The following is a 27,538-nucleotide window of genomic DNA, read 5'->3' as shown; positions in this document are numbered from 1 at the left end:
GTTCAGAGGTATGTGATATTATTTAGTGACTGCACTTCAGGTATCATCCCATTGACTTAGCAGACTCCTGGAAGTGGTATGCAGCAGTGGCTATGGATATGGTCACACACCCTGGCCACTCTGTGGAAATCTGTACATATGAGAGTTATGTATGTCTGGTCATTGTGAACAGACTGCCAAGACTGAGTAGCAGTGTTGTGTGTAGATGTTTGTTGGGCTAAGTAGGGAGAGTAGCAGATGTGAGTGTCATAGATCCTTTTTCTATCTGACTGTGCATGCTGCTACAGCTGGTGGTGGACTATCAGGTGTGTATGTTTGTAGGGGCAGACTGAGAAATATCCAGTAAAACCTCAGGATTCCCAATACACTGTGAGTTGGGCCAGTATATGTTGGAGTAATGTGTGACTGGCAATCAGGATATGCTTGTTCAAACAGTAGTTCTAATCTAGAGTTCATTTAGGGTACTGGTATGTTGCTGTGACTGTGGTGCAAATGGTTGTGGGTGGACATTTTTGCATGACTATCTGCTTTTCCCTACAGTTCCATCCCTGTAGTGCATGATATATTTGGATATTCATGGCTAATTGCCCAGAGCTGATTTGAGGTAGTGTCGTGTTGGTCTTACTGTGGTTCAGAAGGTGCTGAGTGACATGGTTGGCAGCTGTCATGGGTTTTTCCATTCTGTTACATGACTGTGGTCATACCTCTCAACTGTCCAGATGCATGGCTCATATGTTTGGTCTGTTGCCCATAACAGTTGTGGGTTTCTGAGAAATCAATGGGTGATGTGAGCATTGACATCAATAAATAATGACATTCATTTGTGTTTCAGACCTGGAATATATCTGGAATTGTATGTTAAAGCATACCATGCCACTCTAGCAGACTTCTACCATTTGACAGCCATATTTCAAAGATGTCACTATTGTTTGCCTTTTATCTCCCCACTTTGCCAGGCTTTTTGCAGATGTCTTGCAGTAAGAGGTTGGTTATCTATATATATAGGGCACTTCTACTATGGGGTAAGCCTGTAAAGGTTCCAGGGCCATTAGCCTAGTACACACCTATGAACCTATATATCTATGTATGAATATATATACATATATATATATATATATATATATATATATATATATATATATATTGGCATCTATATATACATATATATGCATATAAGGGTACTACGGATATATAATTCCCCCTTATGTTGGATGACTGTGATATGATATGTTTGTAAAAACATTACAAATTCCTACAGCTCAGATGGTGTAGAGGAATGTTGCTGTGATTGTAGTGCACAGTGTCCTGGGTTCCAGATTTGGAAGTGATGATTTTTTTCATTAATGATAAATGACCAGAATGAATGATATGTTTGTGAAAGCATTACAGATTCCCACAGCTCAGATGGTGTAGTGGTACGTTCCTGTGATTGTAGTGCACAGCATCCCGGGCTCGAGACTTGGCAGAGCTGATTATTTTGTTGCTGGGCAGAACAGGGGCTGATGGAAACAGAGTGATTAAAGCACTTTTAAGCAGTTGTAAACAGGTTTGTGTGCATAGGCGCCAAAAGCTGTTAAAAAATGGGGGGGGCGGAGGGTGACAGGGGTAGTTAGTGAACTAAAAAGGGTAATTTTTTTATAACTATTTGCTACCACAACATAGGTTCACTTGGAGGACATTTTAAGCTTAACCAATTCATTTTGGTGCTTGAATTAACATTTTCTGATTGGTCTTAGCTATCCCCATGGCTGATAATTGTATATTAGCCCTAGTGAGAACAACTGTGATCACACCATAGATAATTTGAGGGGGCCATGTGAGGGATGCAGCATTTAGGAACTGCCTCTTTCCATTAGTGGCATGAGGGGAAATCCTGGAGTACATTTTCTATTACCCATACTTAGATCCAAGTTGCATTTGAATATGGATGGATGAGCTTTGCTTTATTTTTATGGATAGTCTGTTTCAAAACAGTGGTAGCCTCTGTGATGTATATCCATCTCTCCACAACATTCAGTTTAGATACCTGGACTGAGTAGTTCTGATGCCATTTGACTTACTGATGTTCAGTAGGTCCATCTATAGTATGTCGGAGAATGCTTTGTACGCCAGACATGTCACCTCTAAACATTCTGTAGGATACTGAGTATAGTAATAAATATTTGAAGTGGTCCATGCAAGACCTATTGTTTAGGACTTGTATCCTTTTAGTAAGATATTTTTGAAGGTGTTTCAATTGTTGCATGGGGTTGGACAGATACATGCCAAAGTGGGCATTATACAAAATGATTGCATAATGAGAGGTTTGTAAAGGGGGACAACAACATCTCTAGATCTAGTCACAATCAACTTGTTTATAAGCTGTGCAATATAGAAATAATTTCTTATGACTCTGGGCACATATTGGTCAAAAGTTAGGTCATTGTACACACAAGTTCTCAAATGCCAAACAACTGGATCAGTTCTCAGAGGGCATTGTCATGATTTTTACACCAGTTATTATTTGGAGCAAACCTTCCTGCATGATGGTTAAGTCATTTGGGGATTCAATAACTTCTCCTAGCTTGCAGTCATCTCAAACTTAGCTGGCCAAATCTCTTTGGTATTTCCTTTTACTTTTGAGATGTATATGCCAAACAGAAAAAGTCTCAGTACCAAACACTGGGACACTCCATTGGTGACTGGTCTCTTCCCCTGTTTTGATCTCCTGCATCCTGTGAGCCAAGTTGGTAATGCAGCTGGTAATGTAAGTGTTTGCTCCTACATTATTCATCTTTTGTACTACACCTGAGTAGGGGATTGTGGCAAAAGGCTTGGCCAAGTCAAGGTAATGTGGTGTGAACTGTTTTACCTTCATCCTTTGGTTTGGTAACAAGAGTAAAGCTTAAAATTTGCCCATGATTTTGAGCCTTTCACACTTTCCTCTGGGCTGTTTTCAAACACATTTTTAGGGCCATGCATACATGTATGCATTCCTTGATTCACCTTCCTGATTGTAATAAATTATATTCCTTGTATAATACAGCACCAGTTGTTAGAATGTGTTTTAAATCTGTAGTTTTGAACAGTCTTCCAGTAAGCAATGAAACAAAATGTATGAACCAATAATGACAAAACAAAACTATCCATTTTAGAAAATCTCAACCATAAAAGGCCACTCAAACTTCTCATAATCCAACAATATCAGTAAATATGCAAAATGTCTGTAGAATTAGTCATCTAAATAATTCCACATTTAAGGGATCTATAACTAATGAAGAGGTTGCTGCTAGGAAACAACTCTATATTTCATTGTTTCATCTAAAAATAAATTGGCTGTTGCCCTTGAAGAATAAATTGCCTATGTTATATTAAAAAATGATTAGCTAATAATATTGCAACAGGGAATGGATGGCAAACTGATAACAGGTTCATAGTTACTAGGTAACTCCTCCAAAGGAGGACATTCACAAGACTGTAGCATCCACTTCCTTTAGAATACAACATAGTACAGTATTAGCGATCTATCTGCATACTGTGGGAGTAGAACCCACAGCCTTCTGCATCAAAAGTAAGCTACTACATGTTGTGCTAACAATGCAAACGATCTTGGAATATGCAGAGCTAAACTTCTCATCCCCTGAAGCTCTCAGCTCCTTGTAAAAAAATGTATTTATTTAACATTTTTTTACCAGGAAAGTCAGACTTGGAAGAAAGCCAATTTTCAGCAGAGGCCCAGGGAGAAATGCTCTAGATGCATGTCTTTGTAACATGGGAGGAAACCAGAGTACCCAGAGAGAACCCATCCAAATAGAGGGAAGACATACAGACTCCACACAGAAGGCACCCCAGCCAAGAATCAAACCACATAACCTCTTGCTGTGAGGCAACAACACTACCACTGCACCATCCACCTGACACAACTAAATCTCTCAATTTCACAGCAGAAGAAATCTGGAAAAAGCCAAAATTTATATGGGGGGGGGGGGGCAAAGGGCTAAAACCAGGGACACATTTTAAATATTGCTTGTACAATCTTAGAAAGCTGCTAAAATAGTGGTTTGTGTTACTGTGTGTTTCCAAATAAAAAGATGGTAAGACTGAAACTTAAAGGGCTTCCATTATGATTTGCCAGATAGCCACAAATCTTAAGAGGAACAGACCAAAAGTATGAGCCAAACTCCCTGAATCACATGTGGTGGTGTGGGTAGGAAATGCAGGGCCCTGTACCTAAGGTACAGGGTTACATACATACCAACACACACACACACACATATGAAATATCACTTTGGAGCTGCAAACAAGAAATATCACTTTGGAGTTACTGCATAAAATAAATAGAACTAGCATTAAACGACTATCACTTTGGAGCTACGATCCTTTTTGATATAAATCCAATAGCATTGTACCTACAAACTCTAGCATATAAATTATTCCAGACATTAAATAACTTGAATACATCCTTGGTCAAAGCATTATACTTGTAATTATGTGCAAATGACCTCTAGAAACAGTCATCAACATCTTGGAATACTATGCAATTTCAAGTGGTACCCAACGTCAGAGCCCATTCTAACGCCAAAATAACTGACTGTAAATGTTTTGAAACCTTGATGACAATTTGTAAATATCATTCTATGATTCTAAGCAATGTCTCAAATATTTCACCAACTTTCACATTGTTTGCACACCACCATGGGAACAGCCAGCAATTCCTCGTACAGTAAAATCGTGTACTGTTACTTCCTATGTTTTCTATTCTGTATGTTTGAAATGCAGAATTAAAAATGCAATGCGTACACTAACAATACTACAATAAAATCTGTGTGTACCATTTTGTGACTGGTTTGATTAAGGTATTGAGGGAAATTCCAGCCACTTTAACTTTATGGAACATAGTGGGATAAAGAAAGATTTAGGCCAATGGCAAAGTGAGCTATCTAGCTACTGCATAAAATAAATGGAACTAGTACTAAACAGTCATCACTATCACTTTGGAGCTACTGCATAAAATAAACGGAGCCAGAAATACCACTTCAGAGCTACAGCATAAAATAAATGGAGCTAGCACTAAACGGTGTTCACTATCACTTTGGAGCTGCTGCATAAAATAAACTGCCATCGCTTACTCCATAAGCGTAACAGAATGAAATATCACTGGCTTACTTCAGAACTGGAGCCTTAGAAGTAAGCAGTTATCCATGGAGCTAACACTTGGGAGCCTTATCAGCAAGAAGTGCTTTCTGGGCACTTTTGTGTTTAAATTAGTGTGTGACGTGCACATGAGTCCTCCTCCCCCTCACCCTGTGGTTCTGGTGCCTATAGCTATAGTTTACCACCTGTTTGCCTTTTCGGCTGCCGGTAGTGATTCGGGTTGGGAAATTGAAAAAAAAAAAGACATGCTAGAATAGATGCAGCTGAATCATTTAACTGTATCTGTCTTTTGAGCCGTGACTTTTTTTTTTTAAATGAGATGATCTGCAAAAGTGGGGGGGGGCTCCCATCCCCCCTCACTCTATGGTTCCAGCGTCCATGTTTGTGTGGTTTTGCGTGAAGCTAAGTGATGCTAACAGATGGTTAAGTTCTCTTAGCTTCACTTAGCACCACTTACCCCCGCTTACACCCGCTGTAATTTTCATTAAAGAAAAGAAAAAAGGCTGATAGGAAAGTGGTGAAATGGGGGCAAGCAGGGGGTACAACATTAGGACAACCAGCTAGGGATGTGCAGGACAGATGTAGGAAAGGACCATAGCTCTACATTTCTTCTGCAGCAACATCTGTGAATAATGTGTAGAATTTGGAATTTACAGCCTCACACCCCACAGGGAGGGGTGCTGTTGACAGACATTCACAGAATAATCTGTGGGTTGACTGATTAGATTCAATGTAAATGGGGCAAAATGTAGAGCTATGTATGGGGCAATGTTTTCTTTTTTTTGCAGGACAGATGCCCATTTTTTTTAAAGATGAGAGTGGGATGTTGGGGAAGGGCTGTAAGTATGTTTGTGGAGGTAGGTTGGTAGGATAGGTTGCATTTGTAGACAGACAAGATAGACAAGACAGCAGACAGGGGCGGTATATGACACATGAGGGGTATACAGCTTTGATGGGGAGGGTGGTTGGGAATCCGAAGCCCATGAGCCCCCAAATGGATACAGTGGGACTGAGATCCCCACTCATAGGCAGTCATCACTGCTCCTTCATGGCTCTAAAGGTGGCTCTGCTGGGGGCTGGAGAAGAGGGGTGGCCTGCCCCTTGAGGTGCACCAGGTGGCTCTCAAGCTGGCACAGCTGCCCACCCAACTCTGCTCGGATGGCACTGCACACCAAACCCCAGAACTGGCTGCGGGTGACAGGTTCCTGTCCATGCCCACTCCCAAAGAAGGGACGGGCCCCATCCCCTGAGGTGGTTCCACCTGAAGGTGGTGCAGGACCAACAGATGAGGAAGTCCCAGTTGGGTCCTAGATGTGCTGGGGCCCAGTGCCACAGCCAGATGAGGTGGGTCAGGTGGGTCTGCCAGGATCTGCCTTCCCAAATGTGCTATGGTGTTGAGGTTTTACAAAATATGATGGTTAGTCATGAACAACACATTTCAAGATTATTTATAACGGCATGCATGAGTGTTCCAATTAACCCCATGAAACAGATTTGAAACAGTTGCATAGCAAACAGAATGCATGCATAAATGGAACAACAGTGTGCATCATAACAGCATGCCAGTAATATTGACAGCAACAGCCCACCAACAATGGTATTTGGACAAAGTATGTTAACATGCAACCAATCAAATATATGAACAATAATAGAACATACGTTCCAACATTAGGTTTGGAGAACAACATATCTGCACTGCAGTATATGGATTATAGTACTGATCCAGATGAGGGGTGGGGGGAGAGACAAAAAGTGCATTAACAACTGTTTATGCTTCTATTTTCCAAAACAGTACTGCTTAGTACTCTGTGGGTCTCCTCTCACTTTACATCTACCTATGGCCCATAGCTTTTGTAGCACAAACATACCTATTAAACTGTCAGCCTGGAATGATATGGGGCAAACTGTGACAACTCTGGGTACATGACTAGAGGGGACTCGTACATGTCAGGGTTACATATCTGGCACAGAAGGGTACATATTATGTTATCAAACTTTTAAAAGTTCGAATGTTTCAATGGAGATCTCTGTACAGTGCGGAATGGGAAGATTTCCCTTTCCTGCACTGTAGTGCAATCTTGGCATTGGTATATTTAAAGAGCGGGTGGTGTGGGGGGTGCTGGGGGCTTGCCCCCCTGCTTAAAATGGGCAGGTAGTTTTTTTCTGTTGTTTATTTTTTTTTGCTTTTCGAACTTTTAAAAGTTTGATCACATGGCTTCGACCATATGACGTTCGAACTTTTAAATGTTAGATAACGTAATATACACCCGGCACAGAAGGGGTACCCTGAACTGCTGTTATGTGAATGTGCTACTAGCATACTTCAACTGGTTTCCTATCTGTGTCCAGGATTATTGGCAGTAGTGACCACTAGCCGTGACAGCATGACATTTCAGAGACATGTCTCGGGATACATACCCCTCAACCTCTTAGAGCATGAAATCTGGACAAGCCATAAATAAAAGTGGGGCAAAGGCCCAAAAATAGGGACAACATTTACATATTGCTCTTACAAACTTAGAAAGTTCAGAAATTAGAACAGGATAAGCGGTGTCCACAAAGCCAAAGTTATTCAAGAAATAAATCCAAATCAGCCAGTCTGCACTACAGGAAACACATTTATTGAACACTTTCATCTCGATTAATACCGACACTTAATCAGAATAAAAAAGCACACCAAGCAAGAGCTTAAATATACTTGATCAATAAACCACACAATTAATCAATTAAATAATTAGAAAAAAATGTTTTTGTAAAAGACAGACCTCATTTTATACAATAAATTCATCGGGTCAAAGCCCTGTACTTTAAAACAGGGGCCATAGACAAAGTCTCATTAAGATCAGGTTCAAGGAATGAACAAAGTAAAAATTGCCATTTCAATTCACATAATTCAATATCCAATTCCCACCAGCCCCCTCTTGAGGATCTATGTACAACTTCTAAAATACCAAATCTGAACTTTTGAAATTCTACACATTCTAATGAGTGTCTAAACAAAGCATTTTTATCATTTTTATGTAGGATTCCATAAACATGTTCATAAATACATTTGCAAAGCTGTCTCTCTGTTTTCCCTACATAAAAAATTTTACATGAATCACATACAGCCAAGGAAACTAAACCTTTTGTTGTGCAATTCCTGGTTTGAAAACCACCGAATGAGCCCTATTTGGTAAACAGATTATTTTTTCATCCAAAATGTATTTGCAGTATGAGCAACAACCACATTTATTAGTTTCTTTCTCAAATGGATTATGTAAAATAATGCTGTGCTCAAACAAATACTTCAGATTCTTACATATTTTGTTCACATATTTTGGCTTTTCCCCAAACATTCTAAATAAATCAGGGTTATGCCTAAAATAGTCCAGTATTTAAGCATTATAGCTTTAACTTCTTTGGAACCTTCACCAAATGGAAGCACCATACTACTTGTAAACTGCTCATTCAAGGTATCCATAGTGGTGCCTGCTGAATTGACACCCACACCTAAAATTAGTTTAAATTTTGTACCCCAAGCTGGTACCACCTCTTTGCTCACCATACTAATAAGATCTCCAGGGTACCCTCTCTCCAGAAATAATTCTATAATAAATAAAACCTCCTTCCTCAGTAAGTCCCAGTTAGAACACATTCTCGTAGCCCTCACTAGCTGGCCTTTAAAAATATTTTTTCAGGTTTTGAAGGGATGTTGGCTGTTATAGTTTAAATAAGAATTAGAAAAGTCTCTTTCTAAAAATAGTAGAGCAATATTTCTTTGCTACCATGTGTTTGCTCAACCTTATGTCTAAAAAATCAAAACTTAGAAAGTTGATAGAATAACAGGTTTTGCATTTGCATGGATTTTCTGAAGGATATGAAGTCTGAAACTTAAATGTCTATCATTATTTTCTAACTTCAGTCTTTAATGATTTGCCACTCATTTGCCATAAAACCACAACTTTATGAAAAATGGACCATAAATCTTAGGCAAAATTCTGGACATTCTGTGAAAATCTGTACAGTTGAGAGGTATGATTCGGGAAGAGTGCATATTGTATGTACCTATCCTGTTGCCATTTGCAGGCATGTGGTGGGACAGTTGAACAGTTGTACACAGTTTATTAGTATACCCTTTATACAGCTATACCAACATTTCCTTACCTGTAAAACCTGTGGAGAAAATATCTGTTAACACTACCTGACTGTATATTCCGGATTCCTTGTGTGTAGATATGCACACATCTTAGTACCACTCCCTGGATTTGAACAGTGTCTGTGTGCACAAAATTAACAACTAAGCTATTTCTCATCACACTGAGCCTTGTGTGTAGATATGCACACATCTTAGTACCACTCCCTGGATTCGACCAGTGTCTGTGTGCGCAAAATTAACAACTAAGCTATTTCTCATCACACTGAGCTACTGGGGAACTGCTGTTTCTTGCTTCGCTGGTTTTTGCCTAATAGTCTCTTGGTTAGACAGTATAAAATTGTAATCCTGTGATGCATGCATGACAGATAGTTATTGTACTATGCATTAATCCTTTGGATTACTACAATCTGGGAAGCAAAGGTTAACGCAAGGCAATGCTGCATGGAACACACTTTGATACTTTACACTTTACTATTTAGGGTTCAGAGCATAGCTCAGTATATATTTCACATTTAATTTATATCTTGTTTTACAGCTCCACCATCTACAGTTTTTTTCTTAACAGCTGGTTCACAGAACAACCTCGGTTAATGCATGCTGTCACAGCCATATTTGCTGTGAAGAACCTGTATACATTCTGTATGTCTACAACAACATACCAGAGAAAACACAACAGCTTTCTGTAGGGATCTTTATTACACATCAGTATTAGTCAGACAAACTTTTTTATTTATTCAGTTAAGGCAGTAACAGTATACCTAATAGCAGTAATCAATGTACTCCTTCTTAGCTATTTGCGCAATATATTGCAAAATAGATTTGTACTCACCAGCCTGTGGGTACAGCCTCAGCAGTCTGCTGGCATGGGCTTCAACATTACTAGCCCTCTTTGCTGCAGCTGTAGGTGAGAAAAACAAACATTATGCATACCTGTCTATCACATTCTCAGACTAGTATTTGCTACAAACTATTTGATAGTGATACTTACTCACTACTGGAGCATTCCATGCCCATGCATCCTGGATCCACTGGGCTCAGAGTGCCCCCTTCCTCCACTTTAGGTTGGCATAGTGGTGCCATACCTGCTCACCAGTCCAGTTGATGCCAGTAGCACTGGTAAGATCACATGCAAAATAGTCCCAGGCCTCTGCTTTATATTGTGAGCCCTGATACTGGCCGTGCAGCAGTCTCTCATCGTGGTTTTTGACAAGGAGTCCAGCCATGACCCTGGACTGCTGAATGCTCCAGTGCTGCACCTAAAAGTCCACTTCTTCACCTATACCAGTCATAGTACCTGCACAGACAAACTATAAACATATTCTGTCTGTATTCCCACCTGTTCCATTTAAATAAGGAGATATTCCCACCCTTTGCTGTCACTGGACCATTTCAAAAATGTTAAGCTCTGATAAGCAGTGTGCAAATTTGCACAGCTGAGTTGAATGGTGCTTACATGGGTGCATGCTGAACATTGTTTAACAGTGTACAAATCTGCTTAGCTGAGCTACCTGCTGCTTAGCATTCACATCTAAGCAATGCTTAAACCTGCTAAGCATAGCTGAGCATTGCTAACCATTGCTCACTTTTCATTTTAAAAAAATATCAGAATAATGACTTCATTTAGTCAGTGCATATGATTTACTTTACATGACACCCCTCCATGTGCTTTCATTACATTAGCAAGCGGTGTGACTATACTGTACGGGACACTTGTGTATACATGGGTGGTTTCACATGTTATATGCACTAACACTTCCATTTTACACCAGCTACACTACCCTGGTTGACAAAAACTAGTTACTACATAATTTAAGTTGGAAATAATAACTTTATCACTGCTTTCTCATATAAAAATAACTTGCCTGTCTTGGTACTCAAACCATGAATGCCTGCATGTAAAGCCAGGACTCTAACCACTACACTATCTCAGTTTAGGGATTTTAGCTGTATAATTTTATTTTATGGGCTGTTTAAGCAATGCTGAGCAGGGGGGGGGGCATAACGTGCACACCCACTCAGCTGTGCTTAAACATTCCTTAGCATGGAAAACAAATTGTATTATTTCTGGCCTGCCACAGCTTTCTTACTCTAGGAGGTTGACAGATATGTCAGGCAGGCATCTGGGCATTCTGCAGAACCCTGTATAGTTGACAGCTATGGCTGTATTGCACTTTCAGATGGCAGACATTTCTGTTTCAGTCTTCATACACTGCAGGAAGTCCTTGCTACTGCAAACCTTTTATTCTGTCAGCTTTTCAGGTTTGTCAGTGCAATATTTAAAACATGTCCCTATTTTTATGGCTTTGTCCCCCCATTATTTATGGCTTTGTACTGCTTTATTGCTGTAGGCAGATGAGAAGTATGTGAGGCAGGCATCTGGGCATTCTGCAGACACCTGTACAGTTAACGGTTATGGCTGTATTGCACTTTCACATAGTAGACATTTCTGTTTCAATTTTCATACCCTACAGGAAGTCCATGCTACTGCAAACCTTTTATTCTATCAGCTTTCAGGTTTGTCAGTGCAATATTTAAGACGTTTCCCTATTTTTGTGGCTTTGTCCCCCCATTATTTATGGCTTTGTCCTGCTTTATTGCTCTAGGAGGGTGAAACATATGTGAGGCAGACATCTGGGGTTTCTGCAGACACCTGTACAGTTAACGGCTATGGCCATACGGCACTTTTACAATGCATAGGGTGTGTGACAGAACCTGTCACACACCCCCTGCATCTCCTTACAGATTTACTAGCTATGCAGTGTCTGTGGACACTGACATAGCTATTTTATTAGCTGTCAGTGTCCGTGGATGCTGATAGCACTTGCAAAGTGCCGTACGTCACTTTTACAATGCAGGGGTGTGTGTCCCTGCATTTTTTCTTGCTCCCCTAGTTATTTCAGTATCAGTGGACACTGAAACATTTAATTTCATTTCATTTAATTTCCACAGACATTGAAATACTTTTGAAAGTGTTGTATGGCACCTTCTGAGTGCAGGGCGCATGTTCAATGTCTGTGCACTACTTTTTCACGCCTCAAGCACTCGTTCACTGTTCGTGTCCATTTAGCCTTAACAGCAGAGCGCCTTCATGAATATACAAGGTGCACTGCTGTTAATGCTAATGCTACATGGACACAAACCACTCCATGCAGGAATAGCACTATTCCTGCACGGAGTTTATTGAATCCGGGGGAAAATTTATACTCAGACTGCATATTCAAACTATGGAGCTCTATCCCAAATTCATTCAGAACTATATCTGTCCTCCATGAATTTAAATCCTCTTTCAAAGAATTGCTCACTAACTCATGGCAGTGCCCATACACCTCACCTGTATGATCTATATTAACATATTCTTTACATTCTTACTAACTTAACCTCTTATCATAATATTTGTTCATACCTTTCAACATCTGCCCTCTACCCACTCTTGGGGTGGACTTGTATGTTTTTATTTTTATTTCCTAGCATAGTAGACTATACTTTGAAAACGTTTGGACTGTCATATTTAATCATCATTTCTTTAATTATTTTTACTTTTTCATCACTTGTATCTCTTCATGCTCTATTGTATCCTATGTATTCCACTATCAAACTGTATATATGTATGTTTTTTTTAATTAGATTTGTACTAGAGTTTTATTTGATGTACTCTCTGGAGTTTTTCTCCCCAGGCCTCCTCTGAAAATGGGTATTTATTACCCAGCCAGACTTTGCAGGTAAACAAATATAAAAAAATAAAGAAAGAAAGAAATATCCTGGTGATTACATTTAATGATATACTTGAGAGAATATTATTTTTTCATGAGTACAGCAGTACATTATTTAACAGTTTTTGACACTGTATTACTATAAACTACTAAAAGGCTTCCTCCTGTAGTCCTGGGTTTGAATTTGGCTACAGTGTCAGCCCTGAAAACTAGCATGTTAGTAAGTTTACTTGATTAACAAAATAAATGAAAGAAAAATGAGCACAGTTGTAATATTTACACTTATAGCAGCACCAAATTCCAGAGACAAGTATAACAGCTAGCTTAGGTTTATTAAATCCTGCCACAACGGGATCATAGGATCATATGAAGTTACTAGGCTACTGGCCGTGAGGCCCTTACAAGCCTAGCCAAGAATTTAGCCTATGTTCCAAGTCAGCACCCTATGCCACTGTTCAGTAGGGATATAGGTGGAATCCCAGGGGTGTATTTTCTGTTCCCTGTCCAGTTATCCAGGTTGTGCTTAAAAAGAGTTAATGAGGTACTCTGTTTGATGTGGAGAGGGAGTCTATTCCATAAAAGGTGGAGACTCTGGGACACAAATCTGCCCCGCCAAGTCCTATTGATGTCATAGACCAGGTTGACATTGCTCATGCAGGCTACTTGATATGCAGCAGTCCCAACAAAGCAAGGTCTGAGATTGCTTTGTATGCCAGACAGAGGTCAGCTCTGAGGAGTTAGTAGAGGGAAAGGGCCTTTAGCCTATATGTGTAGGGTAGATGTTTGAGGCCCTGGATTCTCCTGGTGAGGAACCTCTGTGGTCTCTCCAGCTGCTGCATGTGCTTTGTGAGGTATATGCCAAAAGGGGCATTGTACTCAATAATAGGTCTTATAAGGGAAGACTATAAGGATATTATGACCACCTTGTCACTGGATGAGATACCCTTACTAATGAGGTGGGCCATGTAGAAAGCTTTCCGTACAATGGAGGCAATATGGTTGTCAAAATTCAGTTTGCTATCAACCTGGGTGCCCAAGTTCCTCACGAGTGATTGTGTGCTTAGGCCCTTATTATCAATGTGATAATTTGTGGGGATGTCACTCTCCCCAAATGGGATGATGATGCATTTTTTGACATTCAGTTTAATGCCATGTCTCTGGCACCAGTCATTTGTTTGGTGAGACCCTCTTGGAGGATGTTTGTTTCCATGGGTTTGCATGACTGTACTGAGTTTATGCCAACTTTTTTTATGAAGCGTTGACACACCAACATTTATGGGTATGCTTGCTACTGTTTTACAGTACTGTATGCATCTCATTTGAATACAAATGTGCTTTATTTATAGTTATATATTCATTTGATATACTGTGACTATATACTGTGGCATATATGCCATTGGTTAGCTGATTGTAATCAATGCGTTGTCCACATGATGCAGTATCACAAACATTCCCACATGGATGTGTGGTATTCAGTTGCAGACATCACATTATATGTAATTTTTATGTTCTGTACACATGCTCAACAATAGATATTATGCATCAGATATTCTGTACATAACCAGTCACATTCCAACATCTACACCATTGCTTGCTCGTATAATACAAACAGACATGGCATAACATGCGTATCTTCATATGTGGTGTGTGATGTGTGACTGCACATATTGGTGACAGCTGCATGAACACTCTACAGAGGTACTATGCTGTAGCAGCAGGTTACATTTCCATAGCTAGCTGATACTTGCTTGTACCACAGTCGTAGTACAGTGCCACTAGTGTACATTCTCCAGTTCAGGTCATGCTCAAGGAACACTTGACCTCTTATCTGGCTTATATGAACATAATCCTGTTTTTGTGGTGTCATATGTAACGCACCACAGTACGCCCATATCAGCATATGCACACTGCACAGAACCATAAAGGACAACAGAGTCCATGTTGTACTAGTAAAAGTAACTGTAGAATATCAGGGATGGTAAACATTTACAACTGTGTTGTATATGCAGCTGGCATGATTATTGTCAACAGATGGTGTGACTGCCCCTCCACTCTGGGCCAGTATTCAAGGAGCCTTAATCCTCACCATCGACACCAGTGAGAGACGGTCACTAAAACAGGGATGGATTTACTCAGTATTTTCAAATGCAGCTCTCTGAATCAAGCACATTTTCCCTCAATAGCAGTTCAAGTGACTGACAAACCCACACCTGAGTATTTGATTTTCACATACACTCTTGGGAAATGCTGGGACTAGCTGTGCCCCCTTATGCCCAGTCAGTAAGGTAACAATGCTGCCACCAGCCAGTCACTGTCAGGCTCTTGCAAGGGTATCCAATTATAATGGATAAAATAAATACTAACATAAATGGTAGAGTGTAACCCAAGCAGCAAAGCTTTTCGAAATGGCTAAGTTATCACTAGAATAAGCACAAGTACTGTCAAGATGTTAAAAGTAATCTCTTAAAGACCAGCCACAATAAAAGGTATTAAAATATTTAATAATAAATAATAAAATAGACATCATGAGAATATTAAATATTTAAGTGCAATAAACATCAGAGTTTTAATCATAGGAGAAATAAACATAACCTGTTGGACAGATTCAAGCAGATTCAGAAAAATAATACTTAGCTAATCTCACTGCAATTCCTGTCTGTTTAAAGAAGAACTGTTGTCTAAAGAACTGTTACCTAGCTAACTTAATTCAGCAAGGCAAGATGAAATGCTGAGAAGCTTACTTCCACTAGGCAAGGTGATGACCTTCCAACTTCTAAAGTGACTACAACTGAACTGTGATAACTATTTTAGATTTTATATCAGGCTCTAAAGAAAACAAAATAAAACAAGCTGATCTGTGAGTTCCATCCCCTCACTGCTGGTTATAGAATGACATCACATTTGATCACATGACTCTGGTAGAGAACGGGCTCAGACATTTTCTAAGATCTGTTGCAGTATTTGAAAATTATATAATTCTTTGTTTAAACAAACATTTAATCAGTTATAATAACACTGTTGATAGATTTTTTTTTAACATAAGCATTTGTACAAGTCAGTGTGATAGTCAAATGACAGAAAATTTGTTGACAAAACTATTTAAAAAACTCCAGCTATCCATGCTGGCACATGTCACACATGCACTGCCCCATTCTCCCTGACACAGATGGCAATAAGTCACAATGTCACAGATGGCATGGTGTAGTCTGTTATTTCAGAAGCATGTGTTTGCAGTTTCCTGTGTTTGTGCAGTGATGCCTCTTTCTTGCTGCAGGAGAATTTTACTGCTACCTTCACAGAATACTAACATATATTTCAGTAAATCTTAGGATTGCAATGTAGCTTAGTGGACAGATGTTTGTCTCCCACATGTTGATTTGGTGGTTCTGTCTTGACTTCTGTCGCTGTGATCCTACATGTGTCTGGATCTCTCTTACTTGCAGTCTATGTCATTTACGTACCTGTCCAGGGCTGCAAATCTAAAGCATGTGTACAATTACACATCTATACTGTGACATACTTTTTGAACAGGTATTGCACCACATTAACATGTTATCGTTGGTGCATTACTTTATCATTGTTAGCTTGAAGAACCTATGAGTTGGTTGCACCACTTCCATGTTTTGTTACCTTTCTGTGACTCCTTCAGTGATGGCTGCTTACTTAATGTCTGAGTACCATATCCTACCATATCCTACCTCTTTTGCATTGTACCACCGTGTGTTTCTGTTATGCAGTGCCCTGTATGCTCCCTGTTTCTTCTTGACCAAATTCTCCTCTTCCATTTGGCAACAACTCAAAGAAAAATGGGGCCTATTCCCACAAAGAAATTCCTATGCCCTTCTGACACTCACTATGACCTTCATTTCTCTTCCCTCATGTGTATCACCCCTCCTTACCCTCAACATACTGCTACTGTCTTATCTCTCCCACTCCTCAGGGTGTGTGCATTATGCAGGTTCTCCCTATACATCCTACTTTCCTCATAAGTTTTAGATAAACAGCAATGTGATGCCAGTGATGTGGCATATCATGTCACATCACCCAAAAGTTTTTGACTTTGTTAATGTCCTTAGCTACTTAGAGGACTACACAATATTGTGATATTGCACATAATTATATATCCACATATCAACATGATATTGGTATGTACTTAGGTTGTATGCTAAAAATTTTTAGTTTCCCGCATAAGTATGCTAACTTTATTTTATGCCTTTACCGCTATTATATAACATACACACATATTTTTTATCATGTACTATATATCTGTTTGTCATTTTACATCCTATATAAAATTGGGGCTGGCATAATGGTTGTGGTGTTTACCTTACAGTGTCAAGGTACAGGATTTGATTCTCAGCATTGCGGTGCATGGCAAGGCTTTTATTAAGGGGGATGGTCTGGCATAATGGTTAAGGTATAGGCTGTATAGGCTTCAATCCTGATTTGGGGTTATTGTCTAGACTTAAAAGCCCTTCAGGACAGTTAGCCTAGTATTCACCTATGAACCTATATGCTTTTTTAGCCTAATATTTACCTATGAACCTATATGATTTTTCAAAGGTGGACTGCTATTTCCTTTGCAGTATTCTTTTCAAACTACTGCATCTTTTTTTGTCTTCATAGCTGCATTTATATATGGTCACTTCTGTGCTTTACTTCAATGCTCAGTGATTACTACTCAATTATATGCTAATTCTGCATTGCTTCTTATTTATGCATTACCTTACTTAACAGGTTTCTTGCATTTTACATGCCTCATTACAGCAGGGTTGTGCTGATCTTTTGGAATACATCTCTTTGTCTACACACACACACACACACACACACACACACACACACACACACACACACACACACACACACACACACACACACACACCACAAGTTAAAGTCCATGGTACCCATTACATCTAACAGCATGGGCAATTTGCATTTAGCACTTTGGGATATAGACTCAAGCTTCATGATTTAGTATTCCTTTACAAAGGCAACAAGGATACTTATTTTGGAAAGAAAGTATTCAATGTGAATATTAAGGAATCTGAGGAACGTCTTGGCTTGTTCTTTGAGAAGTAGTTTTAGGAACAGGAATGGACAGGTGGACATGTAGCAGCTTTAGATGTACTTCTTTTCCAAGCTATAAAAATTCAAATGTATTAAAAGTAATAATGTAGTAATGTTTCACCTAAGTTTTTTTCACATCTCTGGTGATGTTTCCGAGAAACTGTCATCTTGTCTTCAGAAGTGGTTACATTTGCACATAAAGCTAATACCATAAGGGGATTTGTGATATAGCATATACCCATGAATAACAGATCTGCAGTTTTTTACGTCTGAAATGAATCATCAGTTTTTATAACAAACTATGGAACATGGTATGGCAAAACCCATGAGAAGAGTAAGTAGGGATTTGAACATGGTACTCATTTACCAAATATTTCCACTCTTAGAATGCCCAATTATTAGAGAAGAGATTGGGTTTTAGCTTTATACACTTGCTACTGCTCTTGATAACATAATTTGATTATGCTTATAAAGCACTGATCTGAACAAAAACAAGCTGCTAACTGCTAGGAGCTTAAAACAAAAACTGCACTCCCTGGAAGCTCTTCTATCACTAGAAGATGTAGATTTCTGTGCAGTCACAGAAACCTGGTTTAAGGCCTCAGAGAGTACCCTGGCCCTGCAAGGCTACAATGCCTTCCACAGCTTAAACCAAAAGCTACACTCCCTGGAAGCTCTTCTATCACTAGAAGATGTAGATGTGTGTGCAGTCACAAAAACCTGGTTTAAGGCCCCAGAGAGTACCCCAGCCCTACAAGGCTACAATGCCTTCCACACCTTTAGACCGCAAAATGAACATGTGAAAACAAAATGAGTCAGTGTTTCAATCTATATTAGAGATAATTTTATCTCCCATCTAGTTAGACTGGACAACTGGCTCCCCATTCAAGTCTTAGCCAGTTATAGATCCCCATCCATGGGTCACAACACCCAAGAAGCCTACTTAACCAAACTAAAAACAATCCAAAGTTTACCAAACACACTGGTTATGGGGTATTTCAATTATCCCACCATCAACTGGGAAACCTACACTAACCCAAACTCAGTAGCACAAAAGTTCCTTGACTTTGTGAATTCAAATGCCCTGGAACAAATTGTCCATACCTGACAAGAGGAACAAACATTCCAGATCTGGTTCCCACCAACAAGTCAAACAGGTGCACTGCTGCAACTGTTGCACCCTCTTTAGTTAAAACTGATCACAAATCAGTCACCAAACTAACACTAACACCAGAACTCACAAAGGGTGAAATGAGAATTAAAAACTTCACCAAGGCAAACTATACCCTCCTAGGTGAAGGCACAAATGTATTCCAAGGCCCACCCCAAGCTGGAAGTGGTAACTCTGCCAAAGCTTACACTAAAGCCCTGTACAATCACTTGCATAAGTGTATAAACTCGGCTGTACCAGAAACAATCAAAGCCAGAACCCCAAGTAAAAGCAAGCTGCCATGGTGGACATCCAGCATCAACAATCTCTACAATAAATGCAAAAAGTTGCTGTCCAAGAAAACAAAGGCAAGGCCCCACCAATGGAAAAGCACCCTCCTGAGCCTGAACAGAGAAATAAGACAACTTGTCAAATCCTCCAAGAGCTCCTTTGAAAGAAACCTAGCAAGTACTGCCGAGGATAACCATAAGGCCTTTTACAGCTACGTACGTAACCTAAAGGGTAGTACCCAAGCATGTGCAGAACTAGTAGCCAACAGTATCACACAAACACAGACCCCATAGAGAGAGCAAACTTGCGAGTGGATAGGTTTGGCAAAAATGTCACTCTCTTATCCCCTCCTAACTTACAACAAACCTCCCCAAAACTCCTATATATCAAAGGAGCAGGTCCTCAAAGCCTTGTCCAAGGCAAAAAACACAGCCTCCATGGGATCAGATGACATCCCATGCTGTCTTCTAAACAGGCTAAAACATGAATTAGCATCACCACTAAGTACACTTTGCAATCACAGCCTAACCACAGGCTTTGTTCCTGTGGAATGGAGAACAGCTACAGTTATTCCCCTCCAAAAAGGTGGCCTAGCAACAAACCCAAGGAATTACAGACCCATAAGCCTGACCAGCCTCATCTGTAAGGCCATGGAATGTATCATTATGGACCTTGTAAATAAAGACATAGGTGACCTCCAAACCCTGGATCTAACCCAATTTGGCTTTGTGAAGGGCATATCCTGCCTGTTAAATCTGGTGGATTTCTTCGAAAGTGTAACCAAGGCCACTGATGAGGGCAAATCTGTGCACACAGCATACCTCGACTTGGCAAAGGCTTTTGACACAATCTCACATTCAGGCATTGCAGATAAACTTAGGAAACTGAATGTAAACCCCTTTGTTGTAAGATGGGTTGCCAACTGGCTCACAAACTGGATGCGCACTATCATACTGGGTGACTCCACATCAAACAGCAGACCTGTTACCAGTGGGGTGCCACAGGGGTCAGTGCTGGGCCACTTACTGTTTGGTATATACTTCTCAAAAGTTCACACAACCCTCCTGGACATGGGCAGTAATCATTACATGCAGTCTTGGGTATTCACTAGCACTTCTATGTTATTACATTGAAATGGCAATGCTTAAAATTACCTCTGGGTCGATAGCATAGTAGTCCCTTATGATCCTATCAAAAAATCAAAAAAGCAAAGTGGTGTTTCTGGTAAATCTTGCCATAAGGACAGGTGACAATAATAAGGCATCAACATCTGAAAACTAAAGGAAAAGGAGCAAGAATGTAGTGGGCTACAACAAAATGTTACCACTGTAGCAGAGCCAAATAATATAGCTAAAACATTATCATACAAATCTGAAACAGATTTCTAGCCACAAAGAAAATCCGATCCATTTTTACTCCCTGAAAAATAACCCCATCTGAAATTACATTCACAATGTTACCTCTGCCCCCTGTAAAAGGTCTGAAAAGAAAGGCTAATTAATGCATCAAAAATAGCCTACTATGCATCCTTTTTAGATATGACTAAAGGTCTATTAAAATGGCTATGTTCCTGATGTCTAGATGCAGGCTCCTGCAGTCTCAATCAACAAGATAGCCCCTTCTACACACCTTAGTAAGTACAGACCAATCAGCCTAACAAGTATGTTGTGCAAGGTATTGGTGCAAATATACTTCTCAACTGTACAGATTTTCACAGAATGTCTAGATTTTGGCCTCATATTTTTGGTCCATTTTTATAAAGTTGTAGTTTTCTGGTAAATTAGTGATAAATCATTAGAGATTATAGTTCGAAAGTAATGGCAGACATTTAAGTTTCAGACTTCATACCCTTCAGAAAATTCATGTTAATGCAAAACCTGTTAATCTATTAACTTTCTGAGTTTGTAAGAGCAATATTTAAAAATTGCTCTATTTCTGGGCCTTTGTTCCACTTTTATTTATGGCTTTGTCTAGATTTCTTGTTCTAAGAGGTTAAGAGGTATGGGTGCAAAAAAAACTTTTTCAGGCAGAATAAAAATCCTCTTCCATGATATAACCGAGTACAATTTCCTTGAAGGTAAATCTTTTATTCTTACATTTATACATTTTTTTTCAAGAGTGTCAGTGTTGGCTTGGATGAAGGTTTATCCATCTATACAGATTACTCCAGTCTGCTTAAAGCATTCAAACTGTCTTCCTTGACAGAGTCGTATTTGAGATCTAAAGGCTAATGAATTTTAAGAAGCTGGATCTACAACTGGTTACATTGTCATACACAACAGGTAAAAGTAAGATGACTTCTGCCATCACTATTCCTTGTTACCACTGTAGTCCCTCACTGTTCAGTCTTGGGGCCATTTTTTTAGATCTTTTTTTTTTCAGATGTCAGAACTGACCTCAGTGAATGGTTCACAAAACATTCTGATGATTGCAGACTTTGGAGCATTGATCTTAACCCTGTTGGCATCACTTCCCTTCAAATGACTCTTAATATTACAAATAAATGAGGCAGTAGAAATAACTATGCCTTCTGTGTAAAAAAATGCAACATTCTGACATTTAGCCACCCTTCCCACATTAACTTAGTTTAGCTTAACTGGGCAACAGCTAAAAGCTGACAAAACAAGAAAAGACTGTGAAGTTATAGAGATGATTTTTCATTTTATAACCTTGTAGCTTCCATCATCTATAAAGCTTGTGGAGGTGCCTGCCTGATCACTGTGTACCCCCCACCCATATACAGCTTTTATCAAACCAATTATAAAATACTGCACCCTGTTGTGTAACCCACTCATATGCCATCTGTGGAACTAAAGAAAGCACAGAGAATTGAAGGACTGCAGACTTGTCTTATAGCCAAACACTAGAACAATTACATCTTTTATTTTTCTTTTATTCCTTCTTAGAGGAGAACTATGCCTGTCATAAAAGACATTAAATGACCTCTTACAATAAGAAATCATTTGCTTAGAATACTTTCCTAGTAACCTGAGCAGAAGAGGACACATCTTCAGTAAAAATTAATATCAGTCATACAGTGAAACAACATTATCAAATATCACAGACTCTCACTCCAGAGGAATAAATTCCTCCTGTCAATTAAAGTTAACCTATTAACCAACACCCACAAGAAGGAGTTAGATGACCACATGGGCACCGGTAAGAACAAACATAGGCTCTGGGGCAGCAAGCTCCTCTAGGGCCAGTAGGCCTTAAATTTGTTTGCTAAACTTATGGACCTACAGACAGCATTTTATATTCCTACATTTTATTTTCTTAAGGAGAGTACAGTTTGATAGATGTTTTAATATTCAAAGAAATGCATCAAAATACTGTAAGCAAAAAAAAAAAAAAAATATATATATATATATATATATATATATATATATATATATATATATATATACACACACACACACACATATATATATATATATATATATATATATATATCATACATCAAAGATGTCATTTTCATTTTAGGACATTATTGAGAAATAATGGATTTTCAAAGGTTGCAGAGGCCCTCATCTGTTGCGTGAGGCCTCATCACACATCTGGGGCATTTCTTATTTTCCAGAAATGCACGACTTTCTTGCTGCATACTGTTCATGTTAGTACAAAAAATGGAGCTGAGAATAAAATAACAATGCAATGTAATCAACTTGAAAAAAATATGTAAGTACTTCTATATGGAACATTGACTTTATTATGCAGCAGTATATAAGTTGCAAAATAAAGATGAATTTAAAGTAACTTCCAGTGGTAAAAATCTCAACTGAAAAATGGCCTTCTTTTCTTCCTAAGGAGTTGATTTAAAACCGACAGACTGACAGAGAAATAGAGAGAGACAGAGCATAAATAATACAGCTTTACCATTGTTCTGATTCACATAAAACACCCAAATTCTCTCTTTTAATCAGAAGTATGCATGTTCAATGCACCTAGTATAAGTAATTTCAATATAAAGATATATAAATAAAAGCATCAAAGGTTTTTCCAATCTGCTAAAGGTATTTTCTGTGTTAGACAACTGGTATTTCTTGATTACCTGTTACATCTCATATAGCAATGTAAAGATACCACATGTTTTAATATGAGACAAAATACTGCTTTCAGTTTGACTCCAAAAACCTTATTGCGTTATTTGATCTTTGTGGGAGATATAATTAAAAGGGAAAGATGGTTACCATCAACACCTGGTGTCAATCAAAGGAGAGCAGCATGGCATCTGTTTCAGATGAGTGCAAGAACTGACAGAAACTAAACTAAACAGTATACTAAGCAGAATGCATTTGTTTTATATTACTGAAAATGATATTTTTGTAATTTATTTATTTACTTCTCATTTGTTGACTGGAAAAGTACGACAGGGTCAGAAACCCATTTTCAGTGGAGGCCCAAGAAGAAAAGCTCCACAGAATAAAAAAAAAAGACATTGACAAAATGAAAATACAAATATATTAAATTTACATAGTGTAGGTTACAATAAGTTACAGGCAGAGAATTAATATAAAATTACCACATTAGCATTGAGAGCAGATAAAATTATCACAGTAAATACTGAAATCAAGAAATAGAGAGTTGTGAGTTTATACAGTTGGCATATTACTATAATTCTCTTAGGCAGGCTTTTGGAATACAATTTGAAATTATCTGTTATGGTGAGAAGTCATATTGTATGATATTTGGGAAGACTGCAAGTATAGTATTAGAAAATAGGATAAATAGTCAGTTAAAACATTTCAATAGGACTATTAGCTTGTTTAAGGAGAAATGAAGAAAAATAGGTTCATATTTGTAATCAGTGTAAGAGGGTCTATGTCAAGTTTTAATAATTTTGTTGCTATGTCCTTTGAAGGGGGTGGAAGGAAGGAAGTGAAATATATGTAGTGGAGGAAAGTAGAGTGAAAAAGGGGGATGACAGCTGGGGTGGAGAAAGAAAGAAAGAAATAAAGAAAGAGAAAGAAAGAAAGAAAGAAAGAAAGAAAGAAAGAAAGAAAGAAAGAAAGAAAGAAAGAAAGAAAGAAAGAAAGAAAAGGTGTAGTAGAGTATAAGTGGGGAGGAAGATAAGGGCATAGCAACTGGGTTGTTAGGTAGTTTTGAAACAAGGGCAGATACTTGTTGCTAGAAGGTGTTTTTTTAGTGTGAGTTTAAAGTTCTTGTGGTTTGCTATTGTTCTGATGTGTGCTGGTAAAGCATTCCAGATCATTGCTACAGCACAGAAATATAGATAGTGTCCAGCTTTTTTGTTTAGTCTGTGTAGGGTTACTAGTTGCTTGTCTTCAGATTGGAGAGTTATGGGGGTATACAGGTTTGGGGGACTGTGTTGAGAGCAGGGCAGTTATTGGGTTGATATATAATTTTGTGTGCCATGAGTTGTAGGTTGTCTAGGAGATATGGAAGTTTGAGCCAGTTGATTGGGATTGAGAGATGTACAGTGGTGTGTGTAATGAGGTGCATTTATTGCAAATTTAGCTATTTTGTTAAAATAGGATATTAGTTTGTTTTTAGTGTAGTCTGAATGTTTGTTAGAATGGGAGCTCCATAGAGGAGGGAGGGGAGAAGGTAAGTAGTGCCCAGGGTGGTTTTGGTGGTTGTATTCATGAAGATTTTGTGCAGGTAGAGCATTCCAAATTTACAGTGTTTTTTTTTTTATTGTATTGTGGATATGTACTAAACTATCATCTGAAGTGTTCATTTTTTTTCTTCTACAGAACAGTGCAGGCATCACTTCAAAGGCAAATGGCTTCCTATTAAGTAACAGTTTGTCAAAATCCAAGGCTCCCCAAACCGAGATCACAGCTACCTATGCAGAATTATTCACAGTTTCACTATACAAATATGAATAGCTGCATAGAGGCTGCCGTATCTACCATAAAAAAAACCCAAAACAAAGACTAAAAACAAACCCCACTGATGGATTCTTCACGTAAACAGGTTATATAATAAAAGAAGAAAACTCTTGGCCAAAATCAGGAAAAGCAACTCCCTTAAAGATAAGAGCTCTCTTGTACAATTAAACAAGAAACTAAGAGGTCTAATTAAGTCTGACATGGCCAAGTGGCCAAGTACAAGGATAGGATAGCCTCACAGGCTAACAGCAACCAGAAGGCTTTCTTCAGCTACATCTGGAACCTTAGAGGTAAAACACAACAGTGTGCTGAATTGGTAGTGAAAGGTACCACCTACACCAATCAGGGTGACATAGCAAATATACTGGCTGATAAATTCAGCTTAAACTTTACCCTCCATATCTCCCAAGCTCCACCAGGTGAAATCCCCTCTAACATACTTCCTCCCTATCAGCAGGGATCAGGTGCTGGCAGCACTGGCTAAAGCCAGGAACACTGCCTCCATGGGTCCTGGCAACATTCCCAGGTGCCTCCTGAACAGTCTAAAACATTACCTATGAGGACCACCTGAGGCACTCTTCAACTTCAGCCTTGAAACAGGCTACAATCCAAGTGAATGAAGGACCACAACAGTCATTCCCTTCCACAAATGTGGACCATCAACTGACCTAGGGAATTATAGACTCATCAGTCTAATAAGCTTAATATACTAAGCCATGGAAGGAATTATCATGGAAATAATAAAAAAATGACATTGGCAACCTACAGATACTGGACACATCCCAATTTAGCTTTGCTAAGGGAAGATAATGCCTACTTAACCTGGTAGACTTATTTGAGAGGGTCACCAAGGCAGTGGACAATGGTAAAACAGTGCATACTACGCATCTTGACCTGACTAAAGCACTTGATATAATACCCCACTCAGGCATTGCTGACAAGCACTTTGAGCTAAATGTAAACCCTTATATAACTTGCTTGATTGCTGGCTGGCTCGCAGACAGGACCCAAGAAGTCAGGATCAGTGAGTCCACCTCCACAAAGAGACTAACCACCTGTGGAGTACTCCAGGGTTCATGATGGGCTGCCCTCTTTGGCATCTATTTCTTGGAAGCCAGACTCAAGGCTAATATTAAAGACCTCTGGCTCACCAAGTTTGCAAGTGACTGTAAATTGGGAGCTATTATAGATTCCTCCCATGACACAAAAATCTTTCAAATGGGTTTAACACAAATAAATAACTGGTGCCAAAGCCATGGCCTGAAACTCAATGCCAAAAAATGCATTATAATGTTCTTTAAGAAACTGTCAATGCAAGTTAATCACTCCAGTGATAAAATGCCCCTATGAGTCAACCCAGTAGTAGGGAATCGGGGAACATATGTAGACAGTAATCTGACCTTTACCCAACATGTAGCTAAGATAATATGAAAACCATTCTATCTCATCCAACTTATAGATAACAGTATGGCATCCAGGTCCATGGAAGTTATAATACCACTCTTGTTGGCCCTTATCAGACCTATCATTAAATACAATACCCCCTTTGGCATATATCTAACCAGATACTTGCAACAGTTGGAACACATACAAGGGTTTCTCACCAGAAGAATTCAGGGCAACAATACCCCACCCTGCACTGATTTCCTAAAGGCCCTATCTCTATATTAAACCTTCTAGAAGCTACTGAGAGGGGGTCTTTACATGGATTACAGGACTTCCTCAGACCAAGCCCTAACGGATCTGTTTCACATGTAAAAAACAAACAGTACCAGAAACACTAGTTCCAGGGATCCGAACTTCACTTGTGACATAAACAGAATGTGCTGGAGGGACAGATGTATGTCCAAAAGGATCCCCACACTATAGAACAGGCTCCACATCTGTGTAAAACAGAGTTCATCCCTGACCCTATTCAAACAAAGCATTGACAATTGGATGGAGAATTGTAAATTTACCCCAGGTATGGCTCCCATGTCCCTTATGGACAGAGGCCGTCAATAACAAAAGTATTATCTTAACTAGCACTCCTACTACAAATCATTAGCTACCTGCCTACTAACATAGTATGACACTTGGCACCCAAACGGTTTGCGGTGAATGGCTAGGCTTGTAAGAGCCCTAGTGGTCATTAGCCTAGTAACAATCTATGAACCAGAGTCTGTCCCAGAAAACTGACTTCAACGGGGTATGA

This window comes from Protopterus annectens, chromosome 1.part1 (assembly GCF_019279795.1).
Source record: "Protopterus annectens isolate FY-2018-M chromosome 1.part1, PAN1.0, whole genome shotgun sequence".
Taxonomy (NCBI): domain Eukaryota; kingdom Metazoa; phylum Chordata; order Ceratodontiformes; family Protopteridae; genus Protopterus; species Protopterus annectens.
This window is presented reverse-complemented; position numbering follows the sequence as displayed.